This window comes from Myotis myotis, unplaced genomic scaffold, assembly GCF_014108235.1.
Source record: "Myotis myotis isolate mMyoMyo1 unplaced genomic scaffold, mMyoMyo1.p scaffold_m19_p_5, whole genome shotgun sequence".
Lineage (NCBI taxonomy): Eukaryota > Metazoa > Chordata > Mammalia > Chiroptera > Vespertilionidae > Myotis > Myotis myotis.
Window position 1 is genome coordinate 111,022,663 of NW_023416357.1, and position 17,502 is coordinate 111,040,164.

A 17,502-nucleotide genomic window follows, 5' to 3' on the forward strand; every position below is an offset into this window, starting at 1 on the left:
CTCTCCCTGAAGTCTCCTCTACTTTCAGCCTAGATCACAGGTGCAGGGCTGGGTGTGCAGTGGCCAAAGCCGCCTGCCGAAGATGGAGGAGCCGCCTGCCGAAGATGGGGGAGCCGCCTGCTGAAGACGGGGGAGCTGCCTGCTGAAGACAGGGAGCAGTGAGTTCGGACCCTGGGCCTTTGATGACTTCCGTGAGCCACGGCCTGACCTGCTCTGGACATCTTGACATGTAGGGAGAGAGAAACTTCCCTCAGGCTATTATCACATGCAATTGGATGCAGTCCCTAGGCAACAGAGAGGCTTGGAAACCACAGGGAAACGTCCTGGAGTCATGGAGAGAAGGCGTGGGCTTCCGGTAGTGCACCAGGTACCCTGCCTCCCAGTCCATTTCAAGTCTCTTGTTACCCAAACAACCAGTCACCTTCTTTTAGAGACTGGATTCTACCCGGGAGGTGGAGGGTGGCTCTCCTTCAGGAGGGCAGGGTTCACACACAGTCAATCTAGAGGCACAGGTGGCCCCGGGTGCAGGGCTCCTGCCTGAAGGAAGGCTGCACAGGGTCTGCTGGAAGCCTCTCTGCCCACCCAGGTCTACCCTGCACCCTGCCCAGCCTCCGGAGGCTCATTTTACGGTTCACATCAACCAGCTCCTTTCCTCTCTAGTTGGGTCCCACCAATGGGAGGTGTTAGGAGGAGATCTGAGAGGGGAGAGGAGAAGGCGGGTGCTAGGGGTTGAGTTGTGCTCCCACCCCTCTAATTCACTTATTGAAGTCCTAACCTCTGATATTTCAGATGTGATGTATTTGGAAACAGGACATAGCAATTCCAAGGAGAGTGAACAAATACACCTATACTCCCTAAACTATTCCAAAAAAATCTAAGAGGAAGGAACACTTCCAACCTCTTTTATGAGGCCAGCATTATCCTAATTCTAAAACTAGATAAAGACACTACAAAGAAAGAAAGGTACAGGCCAATATCCTTGATGAACATAGATATAAAAATCCTCAACAAAATATTAGCAAATTGGATCCAGCAATATATTAAAAAGATCAAACACCATGACCAAGTGGGATTTATTCCAGGGATGCAAGGCTGGTACAATATCCGCAAATCAATAAATGTGATACATCACATGCTGGAGGCCAAGGCATAACGGCATTTAGCATAAAAGTGCAAAAGAGACATTGGAAGGCCAATGGACCTTGATCCCAGTAGGGCTGGAGTCAACACAAGATTGCGCCTGCTGTGATTGCGATGGCTCGAGGCGATTTCCTGAACTGATAATCTTTACATTGCATACCAGACTTTACCTTTGATCTGCCTGTATGCATTGCTAAAGGACAAACGAGTATTCAAAGTGAATAAAAGCAGATAGGACCCAGTCTTGTTGAGCCTCTTCACGAAAGATGTTCCCACCTGGCCCCCCCAATACCTTCAAAATTCATATTTCCTATATAGTGTACTCATTGTGTCGATGGCCCTCCTTCAAGTCATCCTGAACCTGCCGTGAAGGTCGCAGCAATCACATAAACAAATTGAGAGACAAAAGTCACATGATCAGTGTTGTGGGTTCACTCAGTGAGACAGACCACTGACTCAGAATTTAAATTTAAGAGCCTTTATTAAGCTGCCAGCGACTACAGTTACAGCACCCTGCTGAAGCAGAGGCTGAACTGCAGCCTACTACAGGAGTTACATTTTATTATTAAATTCTGTGGCGGCCCAGAGAAAAATGTGTCTTTCAAATTCTGGGCTCCCCATATGGAGGAAACTCTCTTTATTTATACTTTTTCCAGTCCTTTGTCTCCCAAATTTGGAATGAGACTTCCGGGCCTTCTGAGAAAGAAGGCCTGTGTGTTGGGAAGGGGCCATGAGACCATATTTCAAGGCCTGGCCTGATGTCAGAACCTTCCTATCTATGTGTTTTAGGAAGAGACAGTACAGCATGACCCGTCTGGCCAAAGCGCCAGATATGCAGCCCAGCACAATCATATCAATTGATGCAGAAAAAAGCATTCAACAAAATCCAACACCCTTTTTTGATTGAAAACTCTCAGCAAAGTGGGAATAGAGGGATCATACCTTAACATGATAAAGGCCATATATAACAAACCTATAGCTAATATCATACTCAATGGTCAAAAACTAAAACCATTTCCCTTAAGAACAGGAACAAGACAGGGATGCCCACTTTCACCATTCCTATTTGACATAGTGCTGGAAGTCCTAGCCATAGTGATCAGACAAGAAGAAGAAATAAAAGGCATCCAAATTGGAAAGGAGAAAGTAAAACTCATTATTTTCAAATGACATGATATTGTACATAGAAAACCCTAAAGACGCCACGAAAAAACTACTAGACTTAATAAATGAATCTGACAATGTAGCAGGATACAAAATCAACACCCCAAAACTGATGGCTTTTTTATAAACTAATAATGAATTCTCAGAAAGAGAAACTAAACAAATAATCCCATTCACCATTGCAACAAAAATATTAAGATACTTAGGAATGAACTTAAACAAGGAGGCAAAAGACCTGTATTTGGAAAACTACAGGACGTTGAAAAAAAGAGATAGAAGAAGATATAAACAAGTGGAAGAATATACTGTGTTCATGGAATGGTAGAATCAACATCATTAAAATGTCCATACTACCTAAGGCAATCTACAGATTCAATGCAATCCTCATTAAAATACCAATGGCATATTTCACAGATCTAGAACAAACACTCCAAAAATTTATATGGAATCAAAAAAGACCCCAAATAATTGCAGTAATCTTGAGAAAGAAGAAGAAAGTAGGAGGGATCACAATACCAGATATCATGTTGTACTACAAAGCCACTGTAATCAGAACAGCCTGGTAATGGCACAAGAACAGGCGTATAGATCAAAGGAACAAAACAGAGACCCCAGAAATTGACCCAAGCCATTTCCTTCAATTAATATTTTGCTGGGGTCCAACCCCAGCGGGTCCAGGGGTCCCCAAAGGTGTGGACGGAGTCGGCGAAGAAGGAATGACGCGGAGACAGCGTTCAGTTGATCAGCAGCCTAGCCAGGATCTCCAGCCAGGATCTCCAGCCAAGTTCTGGTCTGGATCTCCAGAGAGGTTCTGCTTAGGATCTCCAGCCAGGTTCTGTGTCCATGTTCTCTTGCTAGGTTATCCAGCCAGGTTCTGTAGCCATGTTCCCTCGCTAGGTTCTCCAGCCAGGTTCAGTCATCAGGTTCTAGTCAGGTTCTCTTGCCAATTTCTGTAGTCAGGTTCAGTCCAGGATCTTTTGCCATGTTCTCTCCAGTGAAGTTCTTCTGTCTGTAGGTTCTGTGTAGGTTCTGTCTATTCTAAGTTCTGTGTTCTAAGTTCTGTGTTCTAAGTTCTGTCTCTTGCTGTCTTATTACATCTGTATTTATACCAGTTGATTCAATCCTATCAATCTCTATTACAAAGGTTAGGGCGTTTCTTATCTTCATTCCAGGGAGTAAAGATTATGTAGCTTAAGCATGATTGTTCGTAGTTAAAGTGATTAATTACCCACCTGGCACTAGTTAAGAGGTTTTATCCCCTCCCTAACTTCAGGGGAAAATCCCTACCTGGGGAAACAACCTTTCTCAGAGACCTTGGTTAAAACACATAGTGCCAAGAAGGTGAGCAAACATATTAAGAACAATATGCCATATATGCCAGGTCCTTTGAAACAGCAAGGATGGACCGGCTCCCGGCAATATTTGACAAAGGAGGCAAGAGAATACAATGGAGTAATGATAGTCTTCTGTTGATAAAACTGGATACATGTAAAAAAATGAAACTAGACCACCAACTTACACCATACACAAGAATAAACTTAAAATGGATAAAAGACTTAAATATAAGTTGTGAAACCATAAAAATCCTAGAAGAAATCACAGGCAACAAAATCTCAGACATTTCTCATAGCAGTATGTTTACAGATACATCTCTTAGGACAAAGGAAACTAAGGAGAAAATAAACAAATGGGATGATATCAAAATAAAAAGCTTCTGCACAGCAAACGAAAGCATCGACAAAATGAAAAGGGAGCCCACTGTATGGGAAAACATATTTGGCAATGATACACCTGATAAAGGGTTAATATCCAAAATGTATAAGGAACTCATACAACTTAACAAAAGGAAGACAAACTGCCGGAAGCCGGTCCATCCTTGCTGCTTGACACAGTCGCTGCAGGGAAGAAACATCTGCACAGCATATGTTTCAAAGGACCTGGCGTATATGGCATACTGTTCTTAATATGTTTGCTCCCCTTCTTAGCGCTATGTGTTCTAACCAGGGCCACCTCCCAGAGAAAGGTTGTTTCCCCAGGTGGGGATGTTTCCCTGGAGTTAGGGATTAACAGGACTAAGGAAGGGAATAAATCAGTAAAACCCCTTAACTAAGTGCCAGGAGGGTAGTTAATCACCTTAACTATGAACAATCATGCTTAAGCGACATAATCTTTACTTAGGCCATAGAATAGGATAATCTCCTTCACTTACTTCCTTGTAGTTTAACAGAACAGTAGTGACCTTGGAATGGAGATAACAAACTAGCCCTAACCTTTGGAATAGAATGGATAGTATTAAAATCAACAGAACTAGATGGAGATGGGATTTTTGGCAAAGGTCAGATAAGAACTATGGACATGAAACAAGGAACTGTAGAAGGTCAAGGGTGTAGGGCGCGGCTATAGGGTTAAGCCTCAGACTGACCTGTTGGCAAAGTCACAAACAAGTCCCAGCTTAGAGGGCACAGTCCTCTTAGCATAATTAGGCTTGACCTTATGACTCTCCTTAGATCTTATCTGGGAAGCTAATGGGCTGTGGGAGGTACAGTAAGTGCTGCCAAACAAGTGAAATTTACAAGAACAGTGTAACTATGGTAACCACTACCTTGTTTACCTCTGACTATAAAATAAAGGCTCAGCTTGCCTCTGGATTTCTCTCTGTGGCCTCAGCCAGGCACAGGAGACCCACCTAGAATAAAGAGAGAGCCTGGCTATGCTGATCATCTGAACGCTGTCTCCGTGTCCTTCAGTCTTCACCGACTCCATCCACACCTATGGGAACCCCTGGACCGCTGGAGCTGGACCCCGGCAACAAACAATCCAATTTTAAAATGGGCAGCCCTAGCCAGTTTGGCTCGGTGGATAGAGTGGCAACGTGAAAGTCCCAGGTTCGATTCCGGTCAAGGGCATATGCCTGGGTTGCGGCCTCGATCCCCAGTAGGGGGTGTGCAGGAGGCAGCCAATCAATGATTCTGTCTCATCACTGATGTTTCTATCTCTCTCGCTCTCCCTTCCTCTCTGAAATCAGTAAAAATATACATTAAAAATATATATTTTAAAAAACAGGCAAAGGACCTAAATAGGCACTTTTCTAAAGTGGACATACAGATTGCCAAGAGACATATGAGAAAATGCTCAAAGTCACTGATCATCAGAGAGATGCAAATTAAAATGACAATGAGATATCACCTCACTCCTGTCAGAATGGCTACCATCAACAAGTCAATCAATGACAAGAGTTGGCGAGGATGTGGAGAAAAGGGAGCCCTAGTTCACTGCTGGTGGGAATGCAGCCATTATAGAAATAGTATGAAGTCTCTTCAAAAAATTAAATATGGAACTGCCATTTGACCCAAGAGTATCATGTTAAGTGAAGTAAATCAGTCAGAGAAAGACAAGTATCACATGACCTCACTCATATGTGGAATCTAATGAACAAAATAAACTGATGAACAGAGTGGCTCCAGAGACAAGGAAGCATAGAACACAGTGTGGAATCTCGGATGGAAGGTGGGGGAGGGTGGGTGGGTGGGAGTTAATCAACCAAAGACGTTGTATGCATATATGCATGGCCTTGGACGCAGACAGTAGGGTGGTGAAGGCCTGGGGTGGGGATGGAGGTCAATGGGGGAAAATGGGGGACATATATAATACTTTCAACAATAAAGATTTTATATATATATAAAGATTTTATATATATATATATATATATATATATATATATATATATATATAACAAATTTGAGGTTATATTAGCAAAAAAGAAGGGAGATGCTATTAGGTAGACCCCCAATGGCAGACTCCTAATGACATTGTACTAGACCCTGGATCCAGCTCTGTCTGAAGCCAAAATCCCCTGGACCTTTCAGGCACATGAGCCAATAAATTCACTTTTTTTATTAAGCCAGTTTGTATTGAGCTGTTAATGTGCAACAAAAAGAGTTTTAACAACTATTCTTTTTTTCTCCAATTGGTGAAGTCCCATTTGTCCTTCAAGATGTTCTCAGGAAGGCTTCCTGAGCCTCTCCCCCTTCCCTTTAGGGTAGTCCCTCCCACCCCAGGCTTCATGCCCATCATGGCACCTCAGATGTAACTGCCTGACCATGTGCCTGTCTCCCTCCGAACTCTGAGCTGTCTGAGGAGGGGGTCTGTCTTTACCTCTGTGTCCGCAGTGCTTGGTCAGTGCCTTGCATGGTGGTGGTCAATGAGCAGTGAGCAAATGAAGGAACGAATTCACCACTCAACTCCCAAGCATCAAAGCAAGAAGAACTCGTGAACAGGAATTCTGACATTTATAAGCAGGAATTGCTCATCTAAATCTGGACAATTTCTCTAAATTTTCTTCCCATAATATTTTATTATGAATATTTTTTCTTTTTATCCCTTCACTTGGAAATAACTTGCTCAGCTTTAGACTCTTACAGAAGGTTGAAAAGACTGCTGTGGGGTTGATTCTCACCAAAAGGAAAGTGCTGCTGAAGATTTTTCACTAAAAGCTTTATTCTACTTATTAGCAAGAACATATAGTGGTGGCTGGAGATTGATTATAGTCCTTTATCTCACTGCTGATACCCTTGTATTAAAAATTGAAAGACTGCTGACCAGGGGACTAAAATGAAATGTACTAGGCCATGTACAGGGCTTCTATGTCTGCACTATAAGAGTAGGATCCCTTTTAAAAAGCCACTTTTAACCAAAATAAGAAAACGCTTGTATAGCAACACAAATATGCATCTAGCATGGATTGCTGTGAATAATTTAAACAGCCCAGCCCTTGGAGCGGCAGTGCCTCCTCCTTGCCATGCAACAACTGCACCGGGCCCAGGCGCTGCCGCTCTGTGCAGGGGGAAGGTTCCCTTTGCGGAGGAAAGGCAGCCTGAATCACTCTATTAAACAGACTTAAAATAACCACATGGCCTAATGTATGAAGGTCCTGAAGACAAATGTAATCACTTTGTTGCAAAGAAATAAAATGGAAGAGATTGTGTTTTCCTTCTGCTCTGGGTGAGCAAGGATGTGCTGGGAATAGCAGACAGGAAGAACAATGGGGATATTGTTCTCTGCTGTTTAACATTATCTGCTGGGAGCTGAGAGAAGAGAAAGCCAATGGAAATTTGTGGAGACTGAAGAGATAAGAGAGGAAGTAATAGAGAGAAAAACTGAAGTGTGCAATTGAGAGAGTGGATTTACTTACTGCAAACACATCGAGTTCATGATTAGTAACGGGTGAAAATGTGCAAGTTTGGGTGAGTAGAGGAACAGGTAAGACAACCTCAAAGAAGGTTAAAAAGAAATTTTTAAAAACCCAGAACTGAAAAGAAAAAGACTAAATGTCAAGGGAGAAGACCTCATTACATCATCATGAGTCTGCAACTCCCTCTGCAGTGCTGGACAGAGGGATGGATTGATGGATTGGTGGATGTTTATGCAAAGAAGCAAATAAAGAAAAGTGGCAACTGAAGAATCCAGGTGGTAACATGTGGGTGTCCACCCTGAAATTCTATCAACTCTTCTATACGCTGGAGAAAATGTTATAATAAGATTGGGGGAGAGAAGAGGGGAGGAAAACATCATCATGAAAGACTCAAACCTCAAACAGAGAAAAGGCAAGTAGCAGGGTTCCATCCAGACAGTATTCTGTGCTGATTTGTATATTGGACACACATATAACAGGAGACACACACACATCATCTGGTGTGCATGCAGTCTATTGTGTACATGTGCAATGGGGGGAATGAAGACTGGAATGGGAAACAACTCGCCCTGGAAAGTCACTGACTCTGCATCAGGTAAATAAAGTAATCATCCCCAGCAAGGTCATCCCCACAGGGTCATCCCCAGCAAGGTCATCCCCACAGGGTCATTCCCCACAGGGTCATCCCCACAAGGTCATCCCCAGAAAGGTCATCCCCACAGGGTCATCCCCAGAAAGGTCACCCCCAGCAAGGTCATCCCCACAGAGTCACCCCAAGCAAGGTCATCCCCAGATGGAGCTGCCAGGAAGATCTCCCCACAAACAGACACTCCTTTTCCACTCAGTCCACTTGACTGGGGCTCTGTCACGGCAGGGTCTGCCCTGAGTTACGGCAGCCACATGGGCATGTGAGCCGCTGACCTAACTTCCAGTGAAATGTACTCTTGAATTCATACTTCTTTCTATGCTAACAATATAAGCCTTTTATCAGACACTGCTTAAGTAAAAATTATCAATGTTACACAAGCATTTCCAAATAAAGTGTACAGCCCAGCCGCTAGCCGCTGTCTAATATAGCAATCCAATTAAATTCTAATTAGGTTCCAGTCTCTCGTGTTCCAGTTAAACTAATTCAATGGTATGGCAGGGTGTCAGGAGATCGCTTAAACGCATCAACCCAACTGCAATGTTTAATCTTTACAATGATATTTCTACATCTCAAACTTGATTTGCTCCAATGGAACACAACGCAGCTGTGAGGACAGGAGAAGGATCGCAGCTTCTATTCAGCCTCAGGCTAAGGGATGCTGACGGTCTACTTAGCAACCGCACCGTTGATTTCCTGTTTTAAATCCTTTCCCTCCCAACTCACACAGACTCCAACTTGCCCAGGGCAACAGGGAAGGCAGCTGTGACGATAGACAGAGCACCAGGAAGATCAATGTCAACCAAGACTCAGTAAGGAACTGGCAGATCTTCATGAAAACTTGACTCCCACAAAAATTCCTGTCTCAGCATCAACATTATTTGCAAAGTTGCTTCGCAGTTACGTCTCCGATTCCTGTGCTCAGAGCGGACAGAGCAGCACCAGCCGTGCTTCCGGCAGGCACTCTAAGGATTTGTCTGTCCTGGTCTCTCTCACTGTTCCTGCCTGAAAATGGATTTCGTCTTCATGTCACTGTCAACCTGGACTCATCTCTCCTCCCCTGGTTTTCACGTGTGACCCCCCCCCCCCCAAAGTGAGTCGCTCCTCAAGCTCAGTCCTTAGTGGCAGTGGCTGCCTGTACTGAGCACCACATTTTAAGTGCTGCACAGGCATCATCCCATCCAACCCTCCCAGCAGCCACGAGGAAGCAGGAGCTATGGTGATCACCCTCCCCACTGAACAGAGCAGGTGGCTGAGGCTCGCAGCACCTAAGGAATCTTTCCAGGGGCCCTGGGAGCAGAAGCCAAAGGGAGGGTTCCAACCGCTGCCTGCCTCCAGGACCCCAGCCTTCCTTGGGGACCTGCCAGAGCCCTCCCTGTGCTGGGTCTGACCTCCCACCACCCACCCCCATGTGGCCACTCTCAGCTCACCTCTTCCTTAAGCAGTGCCCTCATTTTGTCTTCCATCCCAGGTCTAAGGAACTTTTTCCCAATTTAATTTTGTTCTTATTTTATTGCAACTACTTCCTATAGTAGTGCTAGTCACTGAGCTAAATGCTTTAAATGCATCTTCTTATTTAATCCCCATGAAACTCCCTTATATAAAGCAATTACTATTATCATTCCTTCCATTTTACAGAGGCAGAAACTGAGGCTTAGGAAGGTTCAGGTTAAAAGATCACAATGCTACCAAGGTCCAAGCTCATTATTCTAGAAGGTAGAACTGGGTCCTAAATTCAGGTGGGCATGGCTCCAAATTCTATGCTAAATCATTAAGCTTCCCTTCGACTGTTCCTCACATAATAGCAACAACCACTACTACAAAACCTGGACAGTGCCAGGACTTCAGAACAGAGGTCAGCAAGCTTTTTCTCAAAGAGATAGACAGTAAGTATCTTGGCTTGTGTTGCAACTGCTCCACTTTGCCACTGTCATACAAAAGTGGCCACAGACGTCATAAGAAGGAACGGGTGTGACTGTGATCCAATAAAACTTTATTTACAAACACAGGCAGCTGGCCGCATGCGCTGTAGTTTGCAGACCCCGACTTCAGAACATTATTAATAACATAACTTTTCATATAGGAGCATGGAAAAATCCACAGATTTTTTTTTTACAGAAGTCTGATTTTAAAAAAAGCTTTGTTTCATTTCTCTTCTCTATTTCCTGGATAAAACCTTTATTATTCCAAAGGATTAGTCATTTAAACATATTTTGAATCTGGGACTAGTTTATAACTTGGGTTTCCCATAAAAAGTAGCAGGAGAAATTGTTGTTTTCTGAACTATTAGAGGGTCAGTGACATTTTAAGATACAATCTTTTCAAAATGAATCAATTGAAACATTATTTTCATTCATTAAAAAATAGCTTCTATCGTTCAGACATAAATTCTCAAGAGGCATCTGAAAAACCTGCAATCTGTCTTTTCTTTTCTTTTCCTTTCTTTTTCTTCCTTTGGTCACTAGCTGTGACTCTAGCAGCTCCTTAAGCCCTGGAGGTCTCTTCATATTGCATCTAGGTTCTAAGCTCACCATCATTTCTAAGAGATATGTTTAGATTTTGATTAACACTTATTATTTTTTAAGGCACTGGGATTCTAGGAATGATGAAGTAGGCCATCAATGGGCATGTGGAATATCCAGAAAGCATCCCGTTAAGGATACCACCTTCCATGCAGCCAAGCAACAACTGGCCACCAAGAGAGGGGGGTGGGGAAATGGCGTTGCTTTTACAGACTTGCTCCTTTCCAAGCATCATGTTAAGAGTTAATATGTCATGAGCGCTTTCTATGTGCCAGTCTTTCTAATTTGACTTCACTCATTTATGCTCATAACAGCTACATGTTATTAGGTTATTACTGTCATTATTATTCCCATTGTATAGATTAGAAGACAGGGCCACAGAAAGACTAAATACCTCCCCAAGTCACTTACTAGTAAATGGAAGAGCAAACATTTGGTCCCCAGAGCTGGCTCCGCTCCCACATTGCCTCATTGGATCCTCTCTGTAACCCTGTCCACCTGGAGAGGGGAGCGTTGCCCATCTGGAGAGGGGGGTGCTGCCCATCTGGACAGGGGGGTGCTGCCCATCTGGACAGGGGGGCGTTGCCCAACTGGAGAGGGGAGCACTGCCCATCTGGAGAGGGGAGCGCTGCCCATCTGGACAGGGGAGCATTGCCCAACTGGAGAGGGGGGCGCTGCCCATCTGGACAGGGGAGCGCTGCTCATCTGGAGAGGGGGGCATTGCAGAAAGTAACTTCCCTGAGGCCAATAGGCTAGAGCCAGAATCAAGCCTGCCCCTCGCTGCCAAAGCCATGCTACGCCTAACAGGATCGAGGTAACCTGCAGAAGGACCACCATCACCACCATCCTTCCACACCCTTTGCGAAGTGACTTCACAGCTCTTCCCATTGCGTGGAGTCTACTTCCTAACTCCCTGAATCTGTGCTGGCCTCGGACTGGCTTTAGCCAATACCATGTAGTGAAAGTGACAACGTGCCAGGCCCCAGAGGCCTTGAGACATCGACTGGAATCCACCAGCCTCCCAGCTACCACAAAAATAAGCCAGGGTTAACTGGTGGAGGATGAGAAGGTGTGGAATAGGGCTGAGGCCATCCTAGCCCAGCCAGCACCCAGCCTACCTGGTACCTGACCACAGACACAGGAATGAGCATAGCCAGGGCCAGAAGAACTGCCCAGCTGAGCCCAGTCTAAATAGCTGCCTTATAGAACAGAGAGCTAAACTGTTATGTTAAGCACTAACTTTTGAGGTAGTTCATTATGTAGTAAAAAGTTAACTGATGCTGTGTGTAACAACTAAAATGCTATTCATGGCTAAATGGTAATGTTCTCCCTATTTGGCTGGGTCAAAAAAGACTGCCACTACAGCCCAGCTGGTACGGCTCAGCGGCTGAGCATCGACTCAGGAACCAAGAGGTCACTGGTTTGATTCCTGGTCAGGGCATATGCCTGGGTTGCCGGCTTAATCCCCAGTAAGGGGCAGGAGGCAGCTGATCAATGATGTTCCTTTCTAAGGGATGTTCCTATCCCTCTCCCTTCCTCTCTCCCTAAAAATCAATTAAAACACATATATGTATTTTTAAAAGTCTGCTACTACAGCCACCTGGCACAAAGCCATGCCCCACAAGCTAAAGGACAAAACTTCAGAGCAGAGAAGCAAACCCTGTCACAAAGCCTCTGCCCATAATAATGGGCATAAGACAACCCTCAGCTCAGAGCTTGATGACTTTCTTTTCAAAGCCTTTCCTTTTGAGGATGACTTTGATTTTTAGAAACAAAAGCAACTCCTAACCAAGCTAGGAAATGAAGCAATCAGTGCTGCTTTTTTTTTGTTGCAGACGGAGGGGGAAGAAAGAAAAAAAAAAAAGGAAGCATGGCTATAAACGTATAAGGTATTCCTGGGTTACAAACTGGATCTGACAGCAATTCCCAGAGTCTCAGGGAAGTATTTTAACACTAACAGCCTTACTGATATAGTAGGACTGAGAGCCAGGCTCCGATTCCATGGTTCAAACTCTTCTTGGCCATGTGAATTTGGGTAATCCTTGGGACTCAGTTTCCTCATCCACAAAATGGGGACAATAAAATCATCAATTCAAAGGGTTGCTGTGATACTTAAATGAGATCACGATGTGAAATAATGTCTGGCATGTTATTCTACAACGATTGTCATTAATTGTGGGGCACGGCTACAGTGTTTTGGCCAGGCTCAAGCCTCGGACTAATGAAAGGACAGGGTCCTCTCATTGCCACGTGCAAGTCCCAGCTGGAGGGCAGGGCCCTCCCAGCACAATCATAGCCAATGGCTGTGGTTGTAAGCTTGAACCTATGGTCCAAACACGTGGCCCCATGTGCCTGTGTGCTAGAGTTCAGGTGCATGTCATTGAGTGAGGTTGGAACTCATGAGAATGCTGTAAACAACGTGATCATGCCCCTACTTTGCCTCGTGGCATCTGCTATAAAATAAAGACACGGCTTGTGGGTGCCGGCGCTGTCTCCTCATCAGGGAGCAGCGTCCCACCGAGACCCAGCTTTCATTCTCTTGTCTGTCTTTTCTCAATCCTTTCACCCCCCCCCCCCCGCCCCACTCAGGATCACCTTTGGCCATAACAATTAATTACCATTAATTAATTACTCAGATGGTAACTGGTAATGGTAGATTCTTACAAATAAGTCAGCCCTTCACTCTGAGCCTATTTCATAATTAGGTTCTAAATTCACATCCCAGCAGGATAGCTACTTAGAACAGCACACAATTTAAAACTTATAAATTATTTCAGGGATTTTCTATTTAATACTTTTGGACAGTGGTTGATCATAGGGAACTGAAACCACAAAAAGTAAAACTTCAAATAATGGGGGACTATGGTAGCTGTGTTCCCAGGGATGTGGTATAAGGGGACCTCAGGTCATCCTGCTGGGCCCAAGGCAGAAAGTCAGAGTGAAGAACACAAACCAGGATCACAGCAGGGGAGGCCTAGCGCACTAGGTGTTGGCACGCTAAGTTTACTCTTTCTTTTGGAAATGAACTGTCAAAAGTCATTTATTTGTTTATTACTGAATCTATTGCGGTGACATAGGTTAACCAAATTACACAGGTTTCAGGATACACTACTATACCACACATCACCTGTATTGTGTGCTCACCACTCCAAGTCAAGTCTCCTTCCATCACCATTTATCTCCCCTTCCACTCTCCCACCTCCCCCACCTCTCCCACCCCCTTTCCCTTTGTTTATACTGTGGTCTGTGTCTATAAGTAATTTTTTTTGCTTAATCCAGTGGTTCTCAACCTTCTGGCCCTTTAAATACAGTTCCTCATGTTGTGACCCAACCATAAAATTATTTCCGTTGCTACTTCATAACTGTAATGTTGCTACTGTTATGAATCGTAATGTAAATATCTGATAGGCAGGATGGTCTTAGGCGACCCCCGTGAAAGGGTCATTTGACAGCCAAAGGGGTCACAACCCCAGGTTGAGAACCACTGGCTTAATCCCTTCACCTTTTTCACCCAGACCCCAACCTTTTAAAAAATAATTGGGACAATGAATGGTAACAGCTGGATTGGGGGCTTCTATTGAAAACTCGGACGACATGCACTGAGCCCACGTGCTGCAGGGCGACAATCGGCAGGAAACGAGGAGGGCAGCTCCACCTCAGTGCCCACGCTTCCTTGGTGCCGCGGTGCTGCTTCCCGGGGTCCCTTTACTGTTATCTCAGGCTTGTTTTAGTGCTGCCTGGCCCTGCGGCCCTTGGATTATTTTCCGTTTACTTTTCATATTCTGGGTATAGTAGGCTTGATCATTCCCCCACAGATGTCCATGTCCTAATCCCAGGCCCTGTGAATATGTCACCCTATGTGGCAAAGGAACTTTGCAGATGTGATTAAATTAAGGATGCTGAGATGGGGAAATCCAGGTGGACCCAATGTAATCACAGCGTCCTTATAAGGAAGGCAGGAGGGCCAAAGTCAGAGAAAAGATGTGACTGTGGAACCAGAGGTGGAAGTGACTGTATTGCTGACCTTGAGATAAGAGGGCCAGGAGCGCAGGTGGCCTCCAGTGGCTGGAAAAGGCAAAGAAACTGGTTCTCCACCCCGCCCCCCCGGTCCCCAGAAGGAGCCTAGACATCTGAGCCAGTTACTCTACCCCTGCAGTAGACAGGAGAGTAGCGCACAGCAAAACTGTCCTGTCACCGAAATATTCTCAAATATCCCCCTGGATATTTACAAGGTAAAAAACTTATTCCTAATGATCTGAGCCACAAACCTGGCTCCATCACCATTTCATAAAATCACATCACCATAGACAATATCACTACAGTATTTGAGGGGTTTAACCTGCCTTTTGTAGTTGCTGTGTTCACAGTGATTCTGTGCTTAAGGTACAAGCAAATGTCCACTGACCTCCCCGTGTAGTTTTACTTGAGCTTTAGAAAAGGAAATTCATGTCACTAATATTATAAACTACTAGGGGCCTAGTGCACGAATTCATGCACCTTAAAAGGAACTGTGGTTCGCTAGGCTGCTGTGGGCACAGGGGCGGGTCTTGGCCCATCCTCCGAACCCGTCCAGCCCCTCCTGCCACGGTACCCAGTCCCGTCTGCCGGCAGCCCCACTCCTGCTGCTGCCGCTCCCACAAGCTGACGGCACAGAGCGATTGGGACTGACGCCAGCAACAGGTGTGAGCGGGATTGGTGCCGTCAGTGGGTGCCAGTGGCAGCTGCTGCCCCGATCGCCCCTCAGGAGCAGTGGGAGGTGGAGAAGCCCTTGGGCGATCAGGGCCAGCAGCTGCTACTTGCACCCTCTGATGGCATCGAGCAATCGGTGCGAGCGCCTGGCAGGACCATGGTATGCGGGAGGAAAGAATTTTCAGTAACCACCAGAGTCTTGCCCTGATGACAGTGACCAGTGGCCTGCCTTGGTCTGGCACCCCCGCACACCTGCTCCATCATTCTGCCCTTGCCGACGCCCGCCATGTTCCGCGCGCAGCCCCTGGTTGTCAATGTACGGCATAGCGACCGGTTGTTTGGTTGTTCTGCCATTCGGCTATTTACATATTAGGGTTTTATATATATATATCGATTTTTATTTTACTTCTCCTTTATGTGGTAGTCCACTGTAATATAAATGACCACTGTACATACTTTTGAAGTTACTATATATATAATCATGATAGTGGCCCCTGATTAACTGTACCTCCTGGCCCCTTTACATGTGACTTTGCTATTACTTCTAGATGGAGTCTAGACCTCACCCGCTGAAGAGTTGCTTTGTGAGCTGCTGGCCTTGTGAGATGTTTGGACCAATGGACTGTTGTGGAAGTGATGCTTTTGGGGTTCTGAACCCCAGGCCTTCCCCTGCCGCCTTTGCCCTCCTGAAAGACTGCCTGGAACCACCAGGCTGTGAAGGCACGGGTCTGGCCTCAGCAGGACAAAGGCATGTGGAAACCTGTGTGCCTCAACCAAGAGCCAGCACCAAGGCCCGACACGGGAGTGAGGAAACTGGACCTTCCCCTCTTGCCCAGTCACAAGCCAAATGCAGCCACAGGAGTCAGTCAAGGGAGACCAACAGCAGAGCTGCCCAGTCAGCCAGAGATAATATGTCATTGTTGTTTGAAGTCATGGAATGTTCAGGTAGTTTATGACACAACAACACAGCAACTAGGCAACTGGCAAACAGGCAATGTTGTCGCTGCTGCAGGGCCGCCCCCTCACCCATCCCTCGCACATGCTCTTTGCTTCTGACCCACTTTCCTTTCTGTCCCTGGAACAGGCCACTGAATTTGGCCATCCTGAGTCATTATGGAAACATGAAAAGAGCTGTATATATGCTGCATAAGTCAGTCTACACCAAGCATGTCAAACTCGTGGCCCATGGGCCACATGTGGCTCACAATGAATATTTTTGTGGCCCACCCAATATAAGATATGTAAGAAATGTTTTAATAAAAATTTCCTAACTTAAGTTTTTACAATATACTGTTATACATAATTATTAATAAAAACTACAACGTTCACTAGTGACTGATGACTATCATCGTGTTGCATTCATTTCCCATATGTACCTTACACACAGGCGCACCATTTCTCTCCACTAATACTAGCAGTGAATATTTTAGCAGACGACTGCCACATCATTAGTCTTGGACTGACTTGTTTGGTGTGCGCAACAGGAAATATTTCACTTTCAGAGAACAAGAAAAATAGGTTTGTGTTACGCTTATTAATTTGTGCAGTTATTCAGTGTCTGGTAAGTTTAAAGTTCAAGAAAAAATATTGTTATTAAAATGTTCTATTATTTTATATTAACGATGACTCATTTATTTCAGCCCTTTGTATTCAGCATGTCTCTATTGAAATAAACCTATGAAAACTGAAGCTTTTGTTTTTTTTGTGGCCCACATACACTTACATCTTGTTTATTTGGACCATGTTAGCCTTTGAGTTTGACAGGCTTGGTCTACACAAAGGAAATGCCTTTACAGATATATAGCTGGCCTACATGTACACTTCTACCAGCTATTCGTACAAAGTAATCATTTTCTATTTTTTATCAGTTACAGAATATATGTAACAAAATACAAAACACTGCTAGCAACCAGCTAGTTCCACAGCAAAACTAAAAGGCCCACTGACTTCATTTATAGATGCTCACTTCAATGCCACACACATGCCACTTAAATCTTCTCTATGACCTTTTCACATATCGTTGCAAACATCCATCTAGGAAAGGGTGAAATACATCTATTTCACTCAATTCATATCATGAAATGCACAGGGCCTCCTTCTAGTGCTAAGGCTGAGATGATTCTTGGAAATCACATGCGGGAGGTGTCTCC

The 17,502-nt window shown here is 44.8% G+C and overlaps 1 protein-coding gene across 2 annotated transcripts in view; it reads right to left on the bottom strand.

Annotated features, from left to right (window-relative positions):
- The window catches only part of IQCK (IQ motif containing K), a 127,181-nt gene that overhangs the window by 91,889 nt on the left and 17,790 nt on the right, over positions 1 to 17,502 (bottom strand). The gene's annotated exons all lie outside the window — the stretch shown is intronic.